The sequence below is a fragment of the Staurois parvus genome, unplaced genomic scaffold (genome assembly GCF_062004578.1).
Source record: "Staurois parvus isolate SC_StPar_1 unplaced genomic scaffold, SC_StPar_1.0 ptg000577l, whole genome shotgun sequence".
NCBI lineage: Eukaryota > Metazoa > Chordata > Amphibia > Anura > Ranidae > Staurois > Staurois parvus.
Genome location: NW_028318373.1, coordinates 233,424 through 250,906, shown reverse-complemented (window position 1 = coordinate 250,906; position 17,483 = coordinate 233,424).

Genomic DNA, 17,483 nt, shown 5'->3' with positions numbered 1-17,483 from the left:
TGTAGGGAAACCAGTGGTGCTATCGTAAAGACTGGTACTAAGAACCAAAGAATACCTGCAAATACTTTAACATACATCCGGTGTAGTGCTCACACCAAACCGTCCTTGCAGGCTCAGTCAGTTTTGTTTACACCGAGTGAGGTTAATCACCTGCCGGATGGACTGCATATTGGTGAGACACTAGTCTAATTTCAAAGAGGACAATTCTCCAAACTGACCATTCCAGTTTGGAATACAACTAAACGGGACATTGTGTTACCAGGTCAAACAAAGATTGGAGGTGTAGAGCCCATCAAAACAACATATCCGGCTCAAGTACAATTGAAACAATCAGCAAATGTGTTTACTAATTCGGTGACCTCTGAACCACAGACACTCAAGGTAGGACCAAAAGGGAAAATTGGAAATCCAAATGAGACTTATCCGCGGGTGGGGGATGACAATCAGGAGTGCTGGGACCCGCCAGTGCCTTTGAAACACCTCCCTCCTGAACATCAACAAATCGTCAAAGAAATGCTAAAGGAAGAATGCAATGCTTTTGCCAAAGATGACTCTGATGTAGGATGTATTCCTTCTTTACAGTTACAGATTCGTCTCAAAGACAGTACACCAGTCACGAGAACTTACATGTCTGTGCCGAAACCACTGCACCAAGAAGTTAAGGAATATCTGCAGGATCTGATAAATCGAGGATGGATTGCAGAATCAAAATCATCATATTCCTCACCCATTGTGTGCGTAAGAAAGAAAGAAAGATGGCAGTTTAAGACTGTGTTGCGATTATAGAGAGTTGAACCAGAAGTCCATTCCTGACCGTCATCCAATTCCTAGAATCCAAGACATGCTGGACAGTCTAGGAGAAAGTTCATGGTTTTCTGTGCTAGACCAGGGGAAAGCATACCATCAAGGATTTATGGAAGAAGCCAGTCGACCATTGACAGCATTCATTACACCTTGGGGTTTGTATGAATGGATCCGAATACCCTTTGGTCTGAGCTCTGCACCAGCCGAATTCCAACGCAGTATGGAGACATGTTTAATAGGACTGAGAGATGAGATTTGCCTGCCATACTTAGATGACAACCTTGTCCATAGTAAATCATTCCAGGAGCATGTGGAGCATGTCCGGTCAGTACTCCAACGTTACCAACAACACGGAATCAAGTTAACAGCCAGGAAGTGTGAACTTTTTCAAAATAAAGTCAGATTCCTGGGCAAGATTGTGTCAAAAGAAGGCTACTCTATGGACCCGGCCGACACGGCACCTGTTCTTGCCTTAAGAAACAACCAACCAAAGACTGTCGGAGAACTCAGGAAACTATTAGGATTTATTTCCTACTATCGCCCTTATGTTCAAAACTTCTCCAGAATTGCCAAACCTCTCTATGAACTATTGTCAGCAGGTTTGACACCTACCACAACCTCAACACCAGATAACCATACAAAGAAGAGGCGGAAACCAATCCCAAAGTCAAAAGGTCAACTTCCGTCCTATCAGTCTATAGCCTGGACTGACCATCATCAGGTGGTACTGAACCAGCTCATTGAAGTGTTAACTCATCCTCCAGTTATGGGTTACCCAATTATTCCACACCCTTTGTTCTTCACTGTGATGCCTCACAAGAAGGACTAGGAGCCGTATTATACCAAGAGCAAGAGGAGAAAGTAAAGGTGATTGCTTATGGGTCTAGAACTCTCACACCTGCTGAGAAAAACTACCACATGCATTCAGGGAAGCTTGAGTTTCTAGCAATGAAGTGGGCAATATGTGATAGATTCCGAGATTACCTATATTACTGTCTATCATTTGTTGTATATACTGACAACAATCCACTAACCTATGTCCTCACTACAGCAAAATTGAATGCTACAGGACATCGATGGGTTGCAGAACTAGCTGACTTCAACTTCACTATTAAATATCATCCTGGGAGAAGGAATGCTGATGCAGATGTACTTTCTCGTATGCCATTGAGTCCTGAACAATACATGCAACAATGTTCACAAGCAGTAGACCCCAAAGTCATCACTTCCATAACCCAAGCAATTCAAGCACATCAAAAAGAAAGGATACCTTGGCTATGTCCAATGACGATTGCCAATACAACCGATGCAGCACCAAAGAAGGTAACTCAAATACCAAAAGAGACAATAAGAACCGCACAGAAGGAAGACTCTGTGATTGGAAAAGTATGGAAGTATAAAAGCCAAAACAAGTTTCCATCCAAACAGGAGCGACAAGGTGAACCTGTTGATCTTTTCATACTTATGAAACAATGGACCAAACTCTACCTCGACGACAATAACATTTTGAGACGGAAAACATCATCTGGTTCTCAACTAGTGTTGCCCAAGTTGTACCATCACTTAGTATGGAAGGAGTTACATGAAGAGATGGGACACTTAGGAGTAGAAAGGACTGTAAATTTAATCAGAGAAAGATTCTTTTGGCCACATATGCAAAGGGACACTGAGCATTACATCAGACGTCAATGTACTTGTCTGAAAGACAAACGGCCAAATAAGCTTGTTCGGACCCCGTTGAACAACATTGTGACAACTTATCCTTTTGAGATGGTCTCCATTGACTTTCTTCATCTCGAGAAATGTAAAGGTGGATATGAGTATATCTTAGTGGTAATAGATCATTTTACAAGATTTGCTCAGGCATATGCAACCAAGAACAAGTCCGCAAAAACTGACAAAATATTCAATGACTTTGTCTTGAAATTCGGATTTCCTACCAGAATTCACCATGATATGGGTAGAGAGTTTGAAAATCACTTGTTTTTGACATTAGGGAAGCACTGCCACATCCAAAATTCTCACACAACGCCATATCACCCAGAAGGTAATGGGCAAGTTGAAAGATTTAATCGTACCCTGCTATCCATGCTTCGTACCCTGTCACCAGATTCCAAAAAGGACTGGAAAAATTCACTAGCAAAGGTAGTCCATGCATATAATTGTACTCGAAGTGAAGCTACAGGACAATCTCCATTCTTCCTACTGTTTGGAAGGTCTCCAAGATTACCCATTGATAGTATGTTTGACACTCCAGTAACTGAAAAATACAAGAACTACTCTGAATATGTGAACATATGGACAGATAGAATGTCTGAGGCCTATAAGGTTGCTTCAAAAATAGCTACTCAAGCTGCACAGAGAGGAAAAGAACATTATGACAAGAAAATTCATGGAGCTGAACTTCTACCAGGTAGCAAAGTTCTAGTCAGAAATCTTACCGAAAGAGGAGGTCCAGGAAAATTGAGATCATTTTGGGAAGATACCATACATGTTGTTCTTAAAAAGAAGTGTGCAGACAGTCCAGTGTATGAAATCAAACCAGAAACTGGAAAAGGCCGAACAAGGATTTTACATCGCAACTTACTATTGCATTGTGATTATCTACCTAGTGACCAAGGTCAACAGAACCAATGCAAGAAAGCAAGTGAAGGATTGAAATACAACTCAGCAACCTACACAGATATCTGAGGGAGAATCAGAAAATGAATCAGATCACGAACAAAGAAACTGGAGATCTTTCATCCCAGTCACCCAGCATGACCACCCAGAGGAAAGTACAGAGCTAAATCCAGAAGCTAATGAGTTCTACCCACGTCAGCTGGAAGTGAGTATGATTTACAAGGAGTCAGAGAGACTGAGCCTATAGATCAAATTGAACAAACTGAGTATGCATTTGGAGCTATAGAAGAAGAATGCCCAGCAACAGAGAACACAGAACAACTTGTTGAAAGTGATGTAGAGGAGAATGAGGACCTTTCAGATTCACTTCCTCAATGTAGAATACAACCCTACAGGAACAGGAGACAACCAAAGATTTTGACATATGACACTTTAGGTCAACCCAGTAGTGTTACCAGAGTTTCATCTATACAGGTCATAGACAGTATTCCTACATTACCTGTTGACTCTATTTCAGTTCAGAATGTTTTGCTGAAGACTATAGAAGTTGGTAGAAGTGATTATGTTTATTGATCCATTGTTTACTATTTGGAACACTATACCAAAGTTAATTACCAAAACCAGAATAATTATATGTTGCTTTTCTGTTGGTTCAAGTAAGGAAAATGTAATTGCATTTGTACTGCAGATATTGTAGGTCAAGCAGAAACAGTTTTAGGTGAGGGAACTAGATGTTACAAAGAGACGGCCGATAAAAGTACAGAGCAGTTGATGGCAACGTTATGCTGCATTGTTGATGTACAATGGGTATTCCGCCATTATGATAAAAAGGTATAAAAGTAATAAGATGTTCCCTAGTTTCTCATCACCTTTGTCTAAACTTAGTAACCTATACAAATATGTATAGAAAGAGGTTTTACTAAATAGTTGGTTACACGCAACTATATCTTGCCAGGTACTATAGCGCTGTGGGCCTGGTGGGAAGCTGTGATGTAATAGGGAGTAGATGTCACAGGGAGGATGTTTCCTCAAGTAACTTGGTTACTACTTACCATTGGCTTCCTATGGTTACTACTAGACAAGTAAAAGAATGTTTTCTTTAAAAAATTCTGCATATGTCAGGGACGACATAACAAATTTGTGGGGGAGAGTGTAAGAGGTGTAGAAAATAGGCAGCCCCATAAAATTTAAATCCAAAGCCTAATACCTAATATAACAGTAATCTATCTTTGTCAACAGAAGATACTAGTGACTGCATTTTTATTGTACCATCACAAGAAGGCAGAATTACTTCCTGTGATAATAGGAAGACACAGAAGTAGGAACTAAAAATCTAACACTTTGTTTCCTACAGGACAGTGATTACAGTGAACATATCCAGTCACATGTAATTAAGGGTTTTTTGTGTTTGTTACAGGTAAGCAGGAGGCTGTTTAACATGATATATAGGACGAAATGACTTAACATGTCCTGGTGATCAGTAAATGCCGCTGTTACTAATATGCAATCAGATTACTTGTAACATAAATGTGAATATATATTGCAGCTATGTGATTTGGCGCTAAGATACAGGGAATGTGATTTCTCTATTGTAATACGCTGTTGTTATGCAGAATAGGTCACTAGCATATCTGCAGAGGTCTAAATATTCAATATTGCAATTAAAGATGTTTATTAATGTATATGAAAATACTTATTAATGTATATGGAAATATTTAGTAATGTATAGAGGACAGTGATTACAGTGAACATATCCAGTCACATGTAATTAAGGGTTTTCTGTGTTTGTTACAGCCATTCCTAATAAAACACTTCTGGTTTCACCCGACCCATCCTTCGCACAGTTGAATTATTTACCGTATGTGCAACACTGCCTGTACTGACTATGGACAAGATTCCTGTCTGCTGCCTGTACTAACTATGGACAAGATTCCTGTCTGCTGCCTGTACTAACTATGGACAAGATTCCTGTCTGCTGCCTGTACTAACTATGGACAAGATTCCTGTCTGCTGCCTGTACTAACTATGGACAAGATTCCTGTCTGCTGCCTGTACTGACTATGGACAAGATTCCTGTCTGCTGCCTGTACTGACTATGGACAAGATTCCTGTCTGCTGCCTGTACTAACTATGGACAAGATTCCTGTCTGCTGCCTGTACTAACTATGGACAAGATTCCTGTCTGCTGCCTGTACTAACTATGGACAAGATTCCTGTCTGCTGCCTGTACTGACTATGGACAAGATTCCTGTCTGCTGCCTGTACTAACTATGGACAAGATTCCTGTCTGCTGCCTGTACTGACTATGGACAAGATTCCTGTCTGCTGCCTGTACTAACTATGGACAAGATTCCTGTCTGCTGCCTGTACTAACTATGGACAAGATTCCTGTCTGCTGCCAGGTACTAACTATGGACAAGATTCCAGTCTGCTCCCTGTACTGACTATGGACAAGATTCCTGTCTGCTGCCTGTACTGACTATGGACAAGATTCCTGTCTGCTGCCTGTACTGACTATGAACAAGATTCCTGTCTGCTGCCTGTACTGACTATGGACAAGATTCCTGTCTGCTGCCTGTACTGACTATGGACAAGATTCCTGTCTGCTGCCTGTACTAACTATGGACAAGATTCCTGTCTGCTGCCTGTACTAACTATGGACAAGATTCCTGTCTGCTGCCTGTACTAACTATGGACAAGATTCCTGTCTGCTGCCTGTACTGACTATGGACAAGATTCCTGTCTGCTGCCTGTACTGACTATGGACAAGATTCCTGTCTGCTGCCTGTACTGACTATGGACAAGATTCCTGTCTGCTGCCTGTACTGACTATGGACAAGATTCCTGTCTGCTGCCTGTACTGACTATGGACAAGATTCCTGTCTGCTGCCTGGACAATTGCTTTTGATGTTGCTGACCACTTCCCTGCCTGCTGCCTGGACCAATGCTCTCCTCTGTGGACAACAGCACTACTAAAAGCACAGGTAATCTTTTGCTTACCCTTTGTTCAGCAGAATGTATTTTGGGGTGTAATTCTTGGTATGTACATGCGATGTGTTAGAAATATGAAGGGCCTTCAAAAATAATAGGTTGTCTGGTAATTAGATGTGTTGTGTCCCTAGAACACCTGATGGTGCTACTTGGATGTCGGGCCTCTGTATGTGGCCAGGCTGTGGAGACGTGTCACACGTGGTATTGCCATACTCAGGAGAGGTGAAAGGAAGTAAAATACTTAATAAATATATAAAGCCGGGGTTAGAACCTACTAGACTCCCCTCCCCCAATCACCTTGATAGTAATGTGTGGAAATATGTTTGTCAATGAGACCATTTACAGCTAAATATCTTTATTATATCACATAAAATACAACCGAGGAGTACCACCTGCATGTGCTAGATACGGGATAGAGGGGGGCTTCACTGCCAACCACGGAGATACCAATGCAACCGGACACATAACTACCACCACGTGGATGAAGGGTCACCCATGTACCTTCACCGACTGGTCTGTTCCTGATCTGTACAAAATATATGAATAGTGTCATCTCTTCCCCTCAACTTCTCCAGCCACAAACCATAATCACAAACCGTGTCTCCTTCTCACAAACCGTGTCTCCTTCTCACAAACCGTGTCTCCTTCTCACAAACCGTGTCTCCTTCTCATAAACCGTGTCTCCTTCTCACAAACCGTGTCTCCTTCTCACAAACCGTGTCTCCTTCTCACAAACCGTGTCTCCTCACAAACCGTGTCTCCTCAAAAACCGTGTCTCCTCAAAAACCGTGTCTCCTCACAAACCGTGTCTCCTCAAAAACCGTGTCTCCTCACAAATCGAGTCTCCTTCTCACAAACCGTGTCTCCTTCTCACAAACCGTGTCTCCTTCTCACAAACCGTGTCTCCTCACAAACCGTGTCTTCTTCTCACAAACCGTGTCTTCTCACAAACCATGTCTTCTTCTCAAAAACCGTGTCTCCTCACAAACCGTGTCTCCTGAAAAACTGTGTCTCCTCACAAACTGTGTCTTCTCACAAAGAGTGTCTTCTTCTCACAAACCGTGTCTCCTTCTCACAAACCGTGTCTCCTTCTCACAAACCGTGCCTTCTTCTCACAAACTGTGTCTCCTTCTCACAAACAGTGTCTTCTTCTCACAAACCGTGTCTCCTTCTCACAAACCAAGCTTTCCTCACCTTCATTCTGTCTAATATTTCTGGACCAGATTGATTGTGATCCATTGTGGGTCATCTGGAGCTGTGTCAGTACCACGCCCATTATGGACAAGAGCCCCCCCATAATCCTTTGTATACACAGAGCTGAAGAAGGGATTTCATACATTGTCCTTCTCTTTGTCCCCAGTCCCCCCTCTAGATGGTCCTGTAAAGGGCCTACATGCTGGGACCGGACCTTTCTACTATTCATATATTGGAGGAATGTTTTGGGGTCGGTCCTGATATCTTTTGCAATCTTTTGTTCGTTTTGAATTTTTGCATCTCTGATTTCCTTTTTGCATATTCTGTTCTATTCCTTGTAATGTGTAAACGATGATCGCGTTCCTTCATTGTTATATGTAATAAAAGATCTTTTCTTATTATCTGTAGCTTTTGTAACTTTGGCCGTAAGCCACATAGGTTTGATTTTTAGCCTTTTTGAAGAACTCCCATTTCTCTGTTGTGTCCATCGATGCCAATATTCCCTCCCAGTCTAAGTCTTGGAGAGCAGTTCTCAGCCTTGGAAAATTTCCTCTCTTAAAGTTGAGCGTTTTTATATTTCCCGTATGTGCTTGCTGTTTAAAGCTAACAATAAATGAAGTCATGTTATGGTCACTGCCAACCAGATGTTCTTTTATATGGACATTCGTAATAAGCTCTGCATGGTATGAGATGACACAGGTCCAGCAGAGCATCATTCCGAGTTGGGGCCTCTATGAACTGGACCATAAAATTGTCCTGTAATAGGCTAATGTACTTTTGCCCTTTAACTGTTCCTGCAGTCAATGGGACTGCAGTCAATTTCCAGGTAGTTACCATCCCCCATTATTATCACTGTCCCAGCCCTTGCAGTCCTTTCTATCTGTGCGAGGAGCTGCGTCTCCACCTCCTCATTAACACTGGGAGGCCTATAACAAACTCCAATGATGACCTTTGTAGTCCGCACCCCCATGTGCAGTTCCACCCATAATACTTCAGCCTCATCACACTTTCCATCATCCAGGTCCTCTTTCACACTCGCTCTGAGATGACTTCTCACATAGAGACACCACCACCTTTCCTATTCCCCCGTCTCTCCGAAAGAGAACCTAGCCAGGAATATGAATGGCCCAGTCATGTGACGAATGAAGCCAAGATTCAGAAATACCAATTCAGTCCTAGTTCTCTTCATTCACCAAACCTTCCAACTCACCGATTGTGCTGGGAAGACTTCTGGCATTGGGAACAAAGACTTCCATTCACTGACACCTTGTTCATTCACTGACACCTTGTTCATTCACTGACACCCTGTTCATTCACTGACACCTTGTTCATTCACTGACACCTTGCCCTCTCTATGTGGTTGTATCTTCTTTCATTTGTATTCCTGCCCTCCCCCACTTACTACTGACCCTACAATCTGCCTCACTTACTACTGACCTCTGAACTCTGTGTCCCTTCAAGCCACAGCCGATATTCAGCACAATGACAACCACGCCGAATATCTGCTTTCTTCTTCACAGCCCGGAGATTTACAATTTTGCACACAGGCCATTGCTTCTAGAAACACCCCCCCCCCCTCGTATCCAACTTGACTGAGTGGGGCAAGAGGCACCATCTTGTGTCACTGTGGCAGTTTGAGAGCTGAACCCCCCAGGAAAAAAAATGATCTATGGCCCTATATTCTATTCTATTCTCTTCTATTATTTTCTGTTCTATTCTAACCAATTCTATTAGAATTCAAATCTATCCTATTTTAGCTTCAAATGTCGGAAGATGGTTTTATTCTTTCTTGTTTATTCTATTCTATCCCATTTTATTCTATATTTTTTATTCTATTCAATTATTTTCTTTTCAATTCTAATCTTCGCTATTCTATTATTTTCTATTCTATTCCTTTATTTTCTATTCTTTTTTATTCTATTCTTATTTTCAAAATCAGTTTCATTTTTTAATTCAATTTGAGTTTGAATTTTAGCCAAATTGTATTTTGTTATTTCAGATTTGTTTAAATTTGTTACTATTGTAATTCAGAAATTTCTATACATCAAATGAAATATTTCATTCTGATTTGGAACAAAACAAACTGCACACATCTTCCCCAGGTCTGTGCCTTGCAATAATCCTGTCTATGAGCTCTGCAGGCAGTTCCTTTGACCTCATGACTTTTGCTCTGACACAGTATGCATTGTGGACTGTGGGGCCTTTTATAGAGAGGTGTGGCCTTTCCAAATCCTGTCCAATCAATGGAATGTACCACAGGTGGCCTCCAATCAAAACCATTTCAGCAACCATCAAGAGAAATGGGAGGCACCTGAGCTGAGTTTCGAGTGTTGCTGCAAAGGGTCTGAATACTTCTGCCGAGGGGAGATTTTAGTTTTTCCTTTTTCATACATTTGCAAACATTTGTACATTTTTTGAGGAATGTGAAGAAATGTCAGTTTTTAGATAGGAGGTGCAATGCTCTGCAGGCTGCTGTGAACACAAATATATAAATGGCCTTTTTTGTCCTGCAGAAATATGCAGATTTCTGGTGATGATGATTTCTTTCTAAGTGGACTTGTCCTGTAAAAGCAATATTGCAGACTTGGAGTGATTGTAAGATGGAGCGCAACAAAACAGAAGTTTCCAGAATATCTGGTGGGGGAGGGGACAGGGTGTATGGGCCACACTGGTGGTATTTTGGGGCGTGTGTTTTCTGGGGATGTGGTGGGGAGGCTTTTCTTCAGCAGGGACAGGGAAGCTGGTCAGAGTTGATGGGAAGATAGATGGAGCCAAATACAGGGAAATCTTAGAAGAGAACCTGTTAGAGTCTGCAGAAGACTTGAGACCGGGGCGGAGGTTCCCCTTCCAGCAGGACAACGACCCGAAACATCCAGCCAGACCTACAATGGAATGGTTCCGATCAAAGCATCTTCATGTGTTAGAATGGCCCAGTCACAGTCCAGACCCAAATCCAATGGAGAATCTGTGGCCAGACGCTCTCCATCCAATCTGACAGAGCTTGAGGGATTCTGCAAAGAAGAATGGGCAGAAATGTCCCTCTCTAGATGTGCAAAGAGACATCCCCAAAAAAGACTTGCAGCTGGAATTGCAGCCAAAGGGGGTCCTACAAAATATTGACTCCGGGGGGCCGAATACAAATGTCGCCACACTTCTCACAGATTTATTGGTCACAAATGTTGGAAACCATTTCTCATTTTCCTTCCACTTCACAATGATGATGTTCAGCTTTGTGCACCTGAGGAATGTAGAGAACATACAACAGCAATGCTCCCTTCTGTCTGTTGTGTCTGTAGAAAGGTTACTGGCAGTATATGAGAAATGTCAGACCTGTTTGTCCAGAGCCCGGGGGGGTGTTGTCGAAAAAATGCCTTCACCATGATGGCAGACGGGGGATGAAGATTTCCTGCTATGGTGTCACATTCCTCAGTGAGGATGGGTCTGTTCATCTGACACAAACACAAAGTTATGTCTGACACCATAATACTTCATACTGGACATAGACCTGACACCATAATACTTCATATCAGACATAGGCCTGGCACCATAATATTTCATATCAGACATAGGCCTGACACCATAATACTTCATATCAGACATTGATCGGACACCATAATACTTCATATCCTCCATAGGTCTGACACCATAATACTTCATACCGGACATAGGTCTGACACCATAATACTTCATATCGGACATAGGCCTGATTCCATAATACTTCATATCAGACATAGAGCTGACACCATAATACTTCATATCAGCTTTTAATCAGAGTATAGCATCAAGTCCATGAACCTCCTGGGATATGGATCTGGTCAGGTAAGTTGCAGAGGGGGTTGTTCATCAGTTTCAGCTGCTTTGGTGTTCATGCAATGACCAACAGGTGCACTAGATGGGCAACAATGAGACAACCCCCAAAACAGGAATGGTTTTACAACTCTAAGAGAGCTGGACAGGACCGTAGAAGGTCCTTAACCCATCAGCAGGACCGGTATCTGCTTCTTTGTGCAAGGAGGAACAGGGTGAGCCCTGCCAGAGCCCTACAAAATGACCTCCAGCAGGCCACTGGTGTGAATGTCTCTGACCAAACAATCAGAAACTTCATGAGGGTGGCCTGAGGGCCCAACATCCTCTAGTGGGCCCTGTGCTCACTGCTCAGCACCATAGAGCTGGATTGGCATTGGCCATTGAACCCCAGAATTGGCAGGTCCACCACTGGCACCCTGTGTTTTTCACAGATGAGAGCAGGTTCACCCTGAGCACATGTGACAGACGTGAAAGGGTCTGGAGAAGCCGTGGAGAACGTTCTGCTGCCTGTAACATGGTTCAGCATGACCGTTTGGTGGTAGGTCAGGGATGGTCTGGGGAGGCATATCCATGGAGGGATGCACAGACCTCTACACGCTAGACAATGGCACCCTGACTGCCATTAGGTATGGGGATGAAATCCTTGGACCCATTGTCAGACTCTATGCTGGTGCAGTGGGTCCTGGGTTCCTCCTGGTGCAGTGGGTCCTAGGTTCCTCCTGGTGCAGGGGGTCCTGGGTTCCTCCTGGTGCAAGGGATCCTGGGTTCCTCCTGGTGCAGTGGGTCCTTGGTTCCTACTGGTACACGGCAATGCCCGGCCTCATGTGTAGAGAGTATGCAGGCAGTTCCTGGAGGATGAATGAATTGATACCATTGAATGGCCCCCACGCTCTCCTGACCTAAATCCAATAGAACCCCTCTGGAATGTCATGTTTTGGTCCATCCGACACCGCCAGGTTGAACCTCAGACTGTCCAGGAACTCAGTGATGCCCTGGTCCAGATCTGGGAGGAAATCCCCCAGGACACCATCCATGGTCTCATTAGGAGCCTCCCCGACATTGTAAGGCATGCATACAAGTATGTGGGGGCCATACAAACTACTGAGGGCCATTCTGAGTTGCTGCAATGACATTTCAGCCAAATAGACTCGCCTGCTGCATCATTTCTTCACTTTGATTTGTGGGGTGTCTTTGAATTCAGTCCTCTGTAGGTTGCTCATTTCCATTTCCATCAAGCGATGGAACATCCTTACATTCCTCACACATCACCCCGTCCATGTCAGTATAGAGATCCAGCAGGAGATTCCTCCCCATTGAGATATGATGGGTTTTCAAAGTCTTCCTTTATTTTTTTGAGCCGTGTACTTCATATGGGACATAGGCATAGCTAGTGATGGCTGAACAGCCCCCTGTTTGGTTCACAGTTGAACATTCAAACCTAATGAACATTCGACCACAAACATTGAACATAATGCAAGTGTTTGGGACTTTTAACTTTTGAAGGCTCATATACCAGTTATTGGCCACTCAGGGACTGCCCTGAGGGACATGAATCAGTAAAAAAAAATTCAAAAAGCACCCTCCCGCCAACACGTCCTGCCGCAACCCCCACAACTTAGTATCTGTCCCCCTGCTCCCTAAAATCTCCCCCCTGTTTTCATGTGCACTCCTGAATGCCCGATCGGTGTGCAACAAGCTTACCGCCATCCACGACCTCTTTGTTTCCCGCTCCCTCAACCTCCTAGCAATTCCGGAAACCTGGATCCAGGCCACTGACTCTACCTCCCCTGCTGCACTCTCCTACGGAGGTCTCACCTGGACCCACTCACCCAGGCCTAACGGTCGTAAAGGTGGTGGGGTTGGTCTGCTCCTGTCACCGCAGAGCACCTTCCGAGTCCTCCCAAACCCCCCCTCCCTATCCTTCCCCTCCTTCGAGGCCCACTGCGTCCGACTATTCTCCCCAACCCCCCTGAAGATTGCTGTGATATACCGGCCTCCTGGATCCATATCCCGCTTCCTGGATGACTTTTCCTCCTGGTTACCCTTCTTCCTCTCCTCTGAGCTACCCACAAATCATCCTTGGGGATTTCAACATCCCTGTCAACCTCGACAACTCGGACACATCCCATCTCCTCCACTTAACCTCCTCCTTTGCACTTGCACAGTGCATACAATCCACCACCCACTCTGATGGTAATATCCTTGATCTCGTCTTCTCCAACCGCTGCGCTCCCCACAACCTCACTAACACCCCCTTCCCTCTCTCTGACCACAACCGGATTACCTTCTCTATCTCCTTGTCCTCCAACGCCTACCCCTCCAAATGTCACACTACTACCAGCCGTAACCTCCGCAACCTCAACCCTGCCCCCCTCCACTCTGCAGCTGATCAACTCCATGACCGCATCCTCCCCCTGTCCTGCCCCGACTTGGCCATGACTGCCTACAACAACGTGCTGTCAACAGCCCTTGACTCACTAGCGCCTTTAACCACACGCAACATCAGACCCCGTCCGCTCCAGCCCTGGCAGACTGATCACACCAAACCCCTCAAACGACACAGTCGTGCCCTGGAGCAACTATGGCACAAAACCAAATCCCAGCAAGCCTCACCCGCTACAAATCTGCCTTCCACACCTACACCTCCTCCCTCCACGCAGCCAAACAAGCCTACTTCCTGACCCTCATCAAGGCCCTCTCCTCCAATCCTCACCGACTCTTCTCCACCTTCAACTCTCTACTCTCTCCACCCCCACCTCCACCCAGCACCTCACTCACTGCCCTTGAGATTGCCAATCACTTCAAAAACAAGATTGCCACAATTCACAAGGACATTGCCACAACTCACACGCCCTCTCAACCCGTCCCCTCTCACACAGCTACCCCCTCATCCCCCCTCTCCCTCGACATAACCCACAGGGACTTCATTACTGCTCAAACTCCCTCCAACCCTGTTCCCCCTCACTCAGCTACCCCCTCATCAAACCCTCTCCCATGGCCCCACCACTGCTCTGACCTCTACTTCCACCCCACCCTACATTCCTCATACTGAAGCTCCCCCAACACTCTACACCTTTGACCTTACTACCATCGAGGAAGTCTCCAAGATCCTTTCTGATGCCCGCCTCACCACCTGCCCCCTCGACCCTATCCCCTCACAACTCCTACGACCTCCCTCCCCCTCCATCTTCAATCTCTCCCTCTCCTCCGGCACTTTCCCCTCCCCTCTGAAACATGCACACATCACCCCCATACTTAAAAAGCCCTCCCTGGACCCTCACCTCAACGACAACAACCTCCTCGATCCCCTACAGTCCGGCTTCCGCCCCCTACACTCCACCAAACTGCCTTACTCAAACTCTCCAACAACCTGCTAACCGCCAAAGCTAATGGCCACTATTCAGTGCTCCTACTCCTTGACCTCTCCGCAGCCTTCGACACAGTCGACCACCTCCTCCTCCTCAAAAAACTACACTCCCTTGGCCTCAGAGATTCTGCTCTCTCCTAGCTCTCATCCTACCTGTCACAACGCTCTTTCAGTGTTACCTATAATGCGAAAACCTCCCCCTCACTCCCCCTCTCTGTTGGGGTCCCTCAAGGCTCTGTCCTCGGGCCCCTTCTCATCTCCATCTATACCTCCTCCCTTGGCCAACTCATACACTCTCACGGCTTCAACTACCACCTCTATGCCGACGACACACAAATCTATCTCTCAACCCCCCACCTCACCCCCTCGGTCTCCCCCCCCCACCTCACCCCCTCAGTCTCCACCCGAATCACACACCTACTGAGCGACATATCAGACTGGATGTCTCTCCACTTCCTTAAACTTAACCTCTCCAAAACCGAGTTTCTTGTCTTCCCCCCAGCCCGGACCCCACCCCCCATTGACTTCTCCATCTTGTCCAACAACGCCACCATCAAACCCGCCCCACAGGCCAGAGTACTTGGTGTCATTCTGGACTCCAACCTATCCTTCCAGCCCCAAGTCCAATCTTATCAAACTCATGCAGACTCCACCTCCGCAACATCGCCAAAATCCTGTCATGGAAATTTTGTATTGTTGGTCGAACTTTAAATGTGTCATATATTCGTGTTATTCATATGTCTCTCGTGTGGCTTAATTAAAGCTCTGAAGGCTGCAATTGGGCCATGCGCATGTACAATGTATGTATTACAGTACTCAGCTTGGTAATGGATGAGATGGCAGATCTGCGCTTATAGACCGGCGTGTATACCACCACGGCATTCGATGCGAATGCTGCTGTCAGTAGACCGTGGGCCTGTATCCACATATCAGCAGCATAGTACCACGTGGGCTTCATAACGCAAGGCGCCAAGCGGTACGAACTTCGTGTGTAGGCTTATGCATATCTTACAACCCATTACTAATCTGAACTGTATCTTGGATGGATGTGTTTTAATAAAGATCGTATCGGGCCCATCCAGGTACAGACTGATATTTTTAGGAGATGCTTGTACAAAGAATATACATACCAATAGAAGCTAGTAGGACAGGAAATATGACCTCAGATGGCTCAGGGGGGGGAAGGGGAGGAAGTCTGCTGACCTCAGAAGACTCATGGGGGAGGACCAGTGATAGATAATAGGAAAGGCTATGCTCCAATTGGAATGTACATCCTGTGTATAGGCACTCCCCATTGCATTGTTCGGTGGGAGGGGATTGACTTTATTCATGTGGGGGGCAAGTGTGTATTTTTAATAAAACAGAGAGCTGGGTCTAAAATCAGCCCTTATGTGAGTTGCAACACCATCCTGAGAGTGTCGTTTGATCATTCTAGGGTAACGGAGCTCCACCCCCACATTTCAACAGAACCAAAGTATTTGGATGGGCAGGAATCGTGTAGTTTAGCTGCAGTCGTGGTAAGCAAGATTCGCACAGCTTTATGGGGGATTTCTGCGCATCCAACTGCGAGTACTCACGGTAAGGAGAAATTCGTTAAAGCGAATTTCCAAGACAATCCGCACGTTCCTAACCCCAGAAACCACTAAACAACTCATCCACTCCCTCATCATATCACGACTCGACTACTGCAACTCCCTCCTCACTGGCCTGCCTCGCCGCTGGCTATCCCCGCTTCAGTTGATCCTGAATATGGCTGCCAGACTCATTCACCTTTCCAACCGCTCCATCTCCGCCACCCCCCTCTGCCAATCCCTCCACTGGCTTCCAATTGCGCAACGGATCAAATTCAAAATCCTAACGCTGACGTACAAAGCCGTCCACCATACTGCCCCGAACTACATCACCGACCTAATATCCAAGTACCACCCAACACGCACACTCTGCTCCTCACAAGACCTCCTTCTCTCTAGTTCCCTGGTCTCCTCCTCCCATGCCCGCCTCCAGGACTTCTCCAGGGTGTCACCCATCCTCTGGAACTCCCTGCCCCAACCCATCAGATTATCACCTACTCTCCTCTCCTTTAGGCGCACCCTGAAAACCCATCTCTTCAGGGAAGCCTACCCCACCCCCTGCTAATTGCCGACCTCCTCCACTCTTCCTACCACCCCATCCCCCACAGCTATCTCCTCCTGTGCCACCATCCCCTCCCTCCTAGATTGTAAGCTCCAAAGAGCAGGGCCCTCGATCCCCTCATGTATCACATTGTGTTGGTATTGTTCTGTCACATGTTCTGTCCCCCTTTGTAATGTACAGAGCTGAGCGAACTATTGGCGCTTTATAAATACTGTATAATAATAATAATAATATAATAATTTTTAAAGTTTCAGTCATTTTTCATTGCTTAAAGTATAAAGAAATGAAAATTCTTTTAAGTATAATTCCTGGGGGGGTCCCTTAAACTACCTGCAAAGTTGCACATCTGTACAATGTATAGGACCTGCTGCAGCAAGACTGACATTAAAAAAAAAGGTGCGGGTTCCCCCCTAATCCATACAAAACCCTTTAGGACTGCTAGAACTTTTAAGGGAAACCCCACCTCCCAAAAATGAGGGGAAAAAGACACCAATAAATACACCAGACTTTTGAAAACATCAGTTTTTGACAAATCCTTTATATAGAAAAAAACAAAAAAAACAAA